We start from the raw sequence: 9990 nt of genomic DNA, 5'->3' as shown, positions 1-9990 counted from the left end.
ATAGACGTCACGGAATGTCGACCTCGTACCTCTATGTACCGTTTATCGGACCGGTACACATTCGTTACACTATCGGCTATTTCGGAACAAATTCAGAACATATTTCAGTATACTTTCTTACTAACGAGGCTTATTTTGAATGCATTCAGATAACTTGAACTTTTTCTGAATTAAATTGTTCCAAACGTATTCCCGATGTGTGCTGGGAATTTGCAGTGTACATACTGTACTTTCACTGTTTTGACGTATACAACTAATGCATCACGAAATCAACTGCCAAAGCAAAACTTTTTTTTTAATACGATACATGTACCTAATGCAGCACATTTGAAAACATGATTGCCGAAAAATACCTTACTATCCAAAATAATACACCAACAGCTAGAGAAATAAACCTATAAACTTTATATTATTGCAGTTTAAGACATTTAAGTAACTTTTCAATAAAAAGGTTTTTATACATAAAATACCATATTAAATTAGAATATTTAGAAATATTTATTTAGCAGAAGTTGAGAATGAATAGAGTATAGTATAATATTATGTGAAAAAAAAGCGAAAAAAAATGAGTGAGAGTGTGTTTAAAGAAAAAAATTAAAAAGCTCTTATTCCCATTTTTTGATATCTTTTATAAAATTTCACGACATTTTTGTTCTTTAGAAAAAGTGAGTGACGAGTATTTGCAGTAAAAATTCCAAAAAACAAAAACTTTTGCAATATTGTTTTTGTTTTCCAAACTTCGCTGAAAGTCGAGAAAAAAGAACTTGGGAGAAATGAAAAGCTTCTGGCACATGGTACGTTTACTAGAAATTTTCGGAAAAGATCAAAATATTCTTCGGCTTCCTCTCCTCCTTTTTCTCTAGCTAAAAATGATGAAAAAGTTTCCTGAGCTTCAATCACAACCAAGCAATTGCTGTCGTTACATTTGAATTACTTTCACAAAAAGAAAATGATTAAAAAAAAAAGCATTGCAATTAAAACACTTTCATAAAACTTCCAAAGTTGTAAATTAAAGGATTAAGTGAACAAAAGTGGTAAATGTGGCATATCGGAGGTACCTGCGAAGAAGCTTTCATAGCCCTGAACGCGATATTGAAATTTTTAGGAGGGGGGATCAGAAGGGTTTAGATTTCATTTTGGGGGTGCCACTTTTGAGGGTACTCCGTTGCATTTGAGGAGGGTGCGTCATCACAGTTTAAGAGGATCGACATCATTAAGTATACATCAAACAAAAAGCAGGGGTGGTTTTGAAATAAATAGTGAAACATGTGTAGAATTTTTGTCTCAGATTTCAACAATACTATTATTATGTTTAATAAACGAACCCGATTTGCGATTAATGACATTTACTGTTGAACGCTACAACGCATCAAAAACTTTCCAAATTACGTACTACTGATAAAATTTCAGAAATATAGTTCAAATTTAATTTAGCACAAAAGGAAAAATTATAGTAAATGTTCTCCAATTAACCCTCGAAAAATTGTTTCAGTAACATTAAGATAAAATGCTGTAAAGCTAAGAAATAATATTCATGTTTAAAAAGGAATTTTTATATATTTTATATTGATAATATCATTCTTTCCTGAACGTATAAAGCAAAAGCAAATACAATATCAGTTACCTCTCATCTTCTCAGAGCACTTAAAATCAGGCTTTTACCGCTTCATATGTTTATTTAGTTTTTTTCATTTTATATAATAAGTTTTGCAAAATCGACGTTAAAAAGGAATAACTTACTTCGTTTATAGCTTTGAAAAATAAGACTGCAATCAAGATAAAAATCAGAGTCGAATTGCTAAAACTTTTTTCACCTCGAAATCTTAAGCTTTAGATCTCATAGGCCATTAAATCTTTTTACGTAGAGGTTGGTTTATTTGCAGTAGAGAAATTAAAAACCCAAACTTAATTAGTTACCAAAGTACTCTTAAGCTTAAGATTAAGTCCTTTTACTAGTTTCTTGAATTTACAATAACGTTCCGATTTTAAAAACTGATATCTTAATGCCCTGCCAAGTTATTAATTCAAAAACGTTACATTTTAAATGGCATTGCCTTGTTTTTTCACGCTTTCGGGATTATTTTAACATTTAATTTCAATTGTATTTCATTTCATTCCTTTTTGTAATCGCTTAAGTACTTTTACGAGTGCTTTTTTTTATCTTTGTAATCGTTTAAGTACATTTATGAAATACAGAATTCAGAGGATCAAATTTGAATCTAAAATATAACAGCAAAGTTACTTAACGTATGATTTTGGAGATCGATCCATTTTTTTTTTAAATACTCTTCATGAACAGTTGATAAAAATTACTAGAGGAAAAATTCATTCAATTTTCATAATGTGCTACTTGGAGCATTATTTTTGCCTCATCTTTGGATCAACATTTCCTCAAATGTTTGACCCATTGCGTTATTCGATCAAAGTTACTCGTCGAATATTCGAGCTCTAATTAAACGAATGGTCCAATTATCCGAACCTACCATCTCACTCACATTTTTAAGAAACATTGAGGCAATGTATAAAAGAGTTAGCTTTTAAAACTGGGGAAAGGGGATTTAAGATTAATGCAACAATTCTAATAATACAGTAAAAATAGAGGTCGAACCCAAACATCCGAAACAAGAGTTTAAACCAGTTGCAAATTGTTTACCAGTATTACCATCCCAATAAGAACAGGTAAAAAGTCCCAACCCATTGTGCGTCGGGTTTCGGAATGGGGTAGGGGGCATCTAAGAATTGCTATTTTGGGTACTTTTCCAGAATTTTTAAAGTGCATTTCAAGTGGCAATATTATGTCATGCTAAATTTAAAAGCATTAAAATGAAGGTATTTACCCCCAAGAGGGATGACACAACACACCAGTGCTGCAGAGTCCCCTCTCGCCGTAAAACGAAGCAGTACCCCCCGAACCCCCCCCCCCCCCTTCATACATTTCAAGTGGAAATATTATTTTATGCAATGTTAAAGTTAGAAATCAAGTTCGTCCATCCTCCAAGAGCGATGGCGCACCTCCCCCCAAAGCTATAGCACCCCCCTTCAAATTAAATAATACCCAATCCCCCCCCCCCTCCTTTCCATTTCAAGTAGCAGTATTATTTCATGCAAATTTAAAATGCGTTAAATCAAGACTGTCCACCCCACAAGAACAGTGGCTCACCTCCGAAACGAAATAATATACTTAAGGATTATCCCCTTCCCCTCTCTGGTGGCACATTTAGTTAAATGGTCAGAAAAATTACACTGAACTGTTTTTTTCCTCTTATACTAAATTGCTTTTTTTTTTTTTTGCAGTATTTAAAATCAAAATTTTAGCTTACGTTATATATACATGCATGCCTCAAATACGTCATCAGATTGAGATTAACTCTCCGTCAGAACTGGAGTTTTCAAATGATTTCTTCTAAGCTTGTAACAAACGAGCTGATGTGTGCATCACATGACTTTCTTTTACTCCAATTTAATGTCATTTCCCCATTATTGGCAATTTTAATGTGATTCAATTGCTTACTCTCTAAATATCACCAACAGTGGCCAAATTGAAACCAAATTTAAAATTTAAAAAAAAAAGAAAAAAAGAAGAAGAAAAAAACATCGCCAAATTTGTTGCCAAGTTGGCGACAGAACTTGGCGACCAAAAGACTGGCGATATATCGCCAAGTGTCCGACAAATTATAATACCACTTGAGTTAAACCGAAATTAGAAATGATTTCCCCCTAAAAAGGAGAAAAAGACCCCCTTAGGAACATCCAAATGCAACCAAAAGGGAAGGTGCACAACTAGGCCCCACTAGGAGTCTTCATACCAAATTTCAACTTTATAGGACATACCGTTTTCGAGTTATGCGAGATACATACACACATACACACATACGCACATACATACGTACATACAGACGTCACGAGAAAATTCGTTGAAATTAATTCGGGGGTCGTCAAAGTGGATGTTTCGGGGGTCTTTAGGTTCCTAGGCATACATTCAATTGTGGTTGGGTCGAAAAAAAATCTCAACATTCGTTCGGGGGTGAGAGAAACGGAAATTAAGGCCGATTTTTGAGTGAAAATTTTTTCGCGAATACAATACTTCCTTTTTTGTAAAAGGAAGTAAAAAGGTCTCCTTTATCAAGATCTTTTTTGGTATCTTCGACAAAATCGTTATTGTTACAGTTATGCCTAACAGAGTTTGTGCGTATAGTTGAGCACTTCAGTCCACTTTCCGACTTTTCAATATTCACTATATCCAATTAACCCCTCAGAGTAAACACAAGATATGAGGCACAGAAAGTCTTCTAGAGCAGAAGGCTTGGCTGTTGTAATAGGACGCAGATGATATTTCTTTGGTGCTTTCTTCTTCTTCATTCCCATCAAAAATGATAATAACTTTCCCATATTTACAAGAGACGTATACACTGCATTGCTGGCATATTTCCCTGAAGCTCGCAGATCATTACCGAAAAAAAAAAAAAACATGATAGAGATGGTTAACATATATATGATACTAGCTGTTTATTTTGTGATAATGGATAAATATTTTGCTTCAGGTAATAGCACTTTGACGATACAGGACTTATTTTCTTATGAAACCAGATTCATCGAATACTAATGGAGGATCAGCGCATAACTAGATATGGAAGCTTTTAGAAATTTGTTATTCCATCTTTACTGTATACATACCATTCGGTGTAAAAGATGGTTTGGGTTTACACATCTTTACAAGTAGTAATACTCTCGTAACAGAAGCTAGAAACCTCATCACAACACACCTTATTATCAGCGACCGACCAGTATCAGCAAGCAAAATACCACTACCAACTTGAGTCAATACCAATAGAGAGGGAAGAAAATTTCTGGTGGCTTTTTTAAAAACGGATTGTGATCTCCAAACCGGGAGCCAAAAAAAAGTGTAAATATTTAGCATTCTATTGTACAGCTCATTGCTCTCACCAAGACTTGTTCTCTCATAGAATCAATACAGCTTCTGGACCACTAAAAATTTGTCACTGCAATACAACGTTGGGTAGCCTGATGTAACACCTTCATTAAATTTTTGTTTCACATAATGAACTCAAAAGTTTCAGACATTGTTGCAAGTATATGTGCTCATATTTAGCCTAATTCACATAACAAGGTGCGTAAAAGAGAGACAACTTGATGTTTGGAAACGAGAACCCCCACCGACTTTGAGGGTGCAAAATTGCAGTATTGCCCGTCTCACTATTGGCGATTTCGGTTTATCACCACTTACGGTGATGGCTAAAGTTTGTAGAAAAGTTGAAGCAAATTAATTAAGAAGAAAGAAGGCAACTTTAGTCAATTTGGACTTTTTTTGGGGGGGGGGTCTGCATAGGGATTTAGTTTTAGATATCACTCCAGCACTCTAAACAGTTAAATAACTCCAGTCACAATAATTTGGTTACTGAGCTCGTTTAGATAATTTTAAGATGAGCCTTCTGACATTGCTATATCATAGTGTGGCATTATGTACTTCGGAAAAATAGTGAAATTTTTTTCGTGAACTTCACTGCAATCATTGATTTTAGAATGCAAATTACAGGGTCCCCCCCCCCCAAAGAAGCTATGGCGCAGCCTTCAAGTTTTACGTAGAGTACCCATCTAGAATAAAAACCATCAAAAAAAAAACTTGATAAAATATTCTTAAAAATTCCAATGCCGCAACCTGCGCCATTGACCTCCCCTCCCCCGCCTAAGCACCCTGGTTAATTAGCATTTTTGTCTCTGAGAGTTTATTGTTTTACTATTATAGAGTGAGGTTTCTGCGATTTTTGAATAATTTTTTAAGTTATAGAAATGATTTTTTTAAAAAAGAGGATTATTTCGTACCCCCCCCCCTTACCTGACGCGCAAAATGTTGGGACTTTTTTACCCCTTCTAGGTAAGGTAAGAAGTAATTTGCAACAGGTTTTTTTTTTTTGGACGTTTGGGTTTGGCCATTTTTTGGCCTAATTTTACTGTACTATAACAGCTGCCAGTCCGAAGCCAGATAAGTGATTATGTTTGTTCATTTATTTTTTTACCATCATTTTGATAAAAACGTAAAACTACCAGTAAAAAATACAGACCAATCGTTTAAATGTAGTCAGAAATTTCCCAGCTCTTTGTATGGCCCTAAATATAACAAGATAATATAGGAAGTCAAGAATATTTTTAAAGCAATATCTCGTTTCTAATTAAAGATGCAAAAAGTGACAGGTCTCGCTCTAGAATAAAATATAAATAATCAAAAGCAAGTTTTTCGTTGTTAAAATTCAATCAGAGAATTTTTATCCCATTAAACTTTGCTAGTTTTGGCAATAAACTTTTCATGTTGAAGTTGTCTAGCTCTAGTTTTATTGTGGGTGAAATATGCACCTAAGATTAAAGGTTGTATTCTAGAGGAGGTGAACTTATACTTCAGAATTATACATCGAAAAAGAAAACAAAAAATAAATTTTATATGTAAACAGACAGCCAAAAAGATTTCATTATCAAGCGAAAAAATTATATTTTAACTGTTTGATGTGCATGAAAAATATGTTAGCGACCAACAGATAGTAAAGCATGATTTGATTTGTATCTTGAAAGCTATTTTTTTCCAACGGTTGTTCTTTTCCTAAATTAAAATCTTTCACACAGTGGTATTACTACAGTCAGTATTTTAAATCTTGTTTCTATAATAATAACGCCAAATGTCTGAAGCAACAGAAAATGTAAAAGTTATCCGCATACACGTCCTTTATTTATACTAAATTTAAGAGAAAAGACTGAAAGATAAACCATTATTAGAATTGGCCTTTGTATCTCCTCCAACTTCTATACTCAAAATTTGAATATGTCGACATTATTTTAGATTAAATTTTAACGACCGAATAAAAAAAAGAGCATCAAAAATTTATTTAAAAAAATCTAAAAACGTTATTCTTAAGAATAATAAGATTGTAGATTTCAATATCAGAAAAAACAAAGTTTCCATGCAAATAAAAATGTTCGTCACGGGAAGCTCGGAATCAGGATTAAATTATTATCATGATTTAATCCTATGAAAGTAACAATTGGCGTATGGTAGCTATAATAGGCAACGAAATTTTTGCATTGTATGTTATCTAAAACTCTTGCGAAGACTGCATCAAGTACAGTTCCGTGACTAGTAGTGGCTTCTTCTGGTTTAATAATAATTTGTAACTTTAATTTGAATTGTAGAAACATTAATAAATTTTAGCTCGATCAGAATATAAATTAACATTAAAATCTCCGGTTAAAATTAAAGGAATCGTATAATAATCTTCATTAACTAAAGCAGAACCTTCTTGTGTGTAATTTAAAAGCTGTTTATGAATAAATTGAATAATACTTGAAATACTTTTGTTTGGAGATATATATATGTTGACAATAATAATTTGTTACTTTGCTTCATTGAGACATTCCACTATACACATTTCACCTCAAATAATGTAACATAATTTAGATTACATGTATGCATTTAAAATCATTTTGATAAACTGCTACTTCTCCTGCTCTTATATTTTGACGCTTTAATTGTACAATACACTGTTAAAAATTCAGGAAGATTTTCTGGTAATTGTTACTGTAAAGTTGCATCGCCGACGCATCGCTGATTTTTACGGTAATTTATACCGGAGAAATAAGCGATCCCAGCGCCAACTGGTTGCTGTGGTCTACCGAGGAAACCGTAAAATTTTACAGTGACATTTGATTTTTACGGTAGTAGTTACTGGCAACATGGATGCCAGTAACAATTACCGTAAATTTTCCGGAAAATTTTTAACAGTGTACGTTTAAAAGATAGAATAATTTTAGTATCATCATTTTCAAGTCATGTTTCACATAATAAAAGACTATTACAGCGAATCAATAAGATCGAGACTATGAGCATTAAGGCTTTGACAATTAATTGAAAAATAAAATAATAGTTTAAAAAACTAAAAAAAAACACGCTTTCGTAGCAAAATGAACTAAAAAGGGAAAAATAATCTTTGGATGATAGTAGTTGACCAATCACTTAATTTTAATGTAATACAAAAAACCGTGAGGTGCTGTCTATTTACATTTTTGCATGGACAACAATGGAAGAACTTCAAGACAACTGATAAGAAGCCCCTCCCCCGCCCCCCCCCCCCCCACGCTATTTTGTATTACATTAAAATTAAGTGATTAACTACTATCATCCAAAGATTATTTTTCCCTTTTTAGTTTATTTTGCTACGAAAGCGTGTTTTTTTTAGTTTTTTAAACTATTATTTTATTTTCTTCTTTTTAGTTTAACTTGTTTTACTAATGGGAATCATATCTACATTACGTTGCAAATTTGAGATGCATTTGAATAAAAGTTTTGTTCAACAATGGTCTGATCAGCAATGAATTTCCAATTGAAGGCTGACCTAAATGTTGGCGTGAAATTAGTTAAAAACAATTATATTTCATGTTCTAATTACCTTGGAACATTGGAACAAATTGCGTCTGATGCGGAAAAATTAAAGGTTTTTGTAGATATTTTTAAATATTTTTTGCGAGCATTTTTTGATGTATTTTTTTTAATTTTTCCTTTTTCACATTGTTGGATCTATGCCAAAATATTGATTAAAATGGGAGGAAACTAACAATTAAAAGAGTTAATTAATTAATTTGATTATAGAATATTGCATTGTCATCGGGTCAGAGGTCGCGTGCCAAATTTCAAAAGAATTTGATCGCAGGAAGTGGGCGAAATTTGAACTGCAAGATTCCGTTACAAGATACATACATACATACATACATACATACAGGTGAAGCTAATAAAAGCGTGTTAATAAAAAAGTGATGTTCCTCTTTCATTTGAAATGAACTCAACGATTATTTGATCAATAGTTATTAATGCGTTTAGAAATAATCTTAGAAATTCTTCTCGTAATGCTGTTAATGACGTATCGTTTCTTTTTCCATGGTAGAAAGTGAAATCATTATTCGGCGTAGTAATGAAGAGACCCTCTATTGTAGATACTCGAGATAAAGCAACATAAAGTAATTGCTGTGGGTGTGATTTTTCATATTCATAAACATTTTTGAACAATATTGAACGTTTGAATACGTAAGAGAGAAAGAAAGGTGCTTGCTAGTTAGATTTTTCTTTTAAAAAATTTTGAAAACCAAAAAAAAAATACAACCGACTTTAAAATTGCTCTAAATGAAAAATAATTTTATTCTTTGATCACCATTCAGACTACTTTTAAACATAAGTTTTGGTTTTGCCTCAAAAACAATAGATTAAATGACGCGTCGTTTTTAAATATTTCGTTTATCAGAAAAAACACTCAAACTTACAAAACATTTTGGATTTTACGGTATGATGAACAAATTAAATGTTTATTTATTATTTTTTTTTCACGGCCGTCTCCAACCCCCCGCGTAGCTGAGTCTGTGGGGATGAAGTTCGTTTAAAATATGTACACCTTATCACAGTTCAAAACCCTAAATGAAGCGAGATATTTTTAGTATAACTAATCGCAAAAATGTTTTTGTTTTGCAAATAAATTTAAAGATTAAATGCTGTTTTGATTATATATTGTTTATAATGTTATTGGTATTATATTGTATTATTAAACTCACCTTTCGTTAGGAGACTGCGTTATGTTGCGACGATCATCCATCTTCTGTTAGTTTCATTACTTTTTCTACTGTCACTTAACGCTTAAAGCTGACCCAAAGAGTAAAGAAACAAAATTTCCCCGACCATGCTGGCTTCTGTCGCATGCGCAAACGGAAGGAATGTCGGACGAGAGTTGCGGCGTTACGCGTGTTATGTCACAAATCGGTTTACCTTCTCATAAGAAGTTATCTCTTCAAAAATTACCAACATTAATCAAAAATTAATGGGAAACGATTATGATGCGTGAAACAGTAATTTGAGTATGGAAGGATGAACTGGTTCTCAAATTGCATGACAGTTTAAATAGCCTTCACTTTGATTTTGTACTTATTGCATCATAGATCTATTAG

Source organism: Uloborus diversus, chromosome 5 (assembly GCF_026930045.1).
Source record: "Uloborus diversus isolate 005 chromosome 5, Udiv.v.3.1, whole genome shotgun sequence".
Classification (NCBI taxonomy): domain Eukaryota; kingdom Metazoa; phylum Arthropoda; class Arachnida; order Araneae; family Uloboridae; genus Uloborus; species Uloborus diversus.
The sequence above is the reverse complement of the archived record's forward strand: the minus strand, read 5'-3'. Positions refer to the sequence as shown.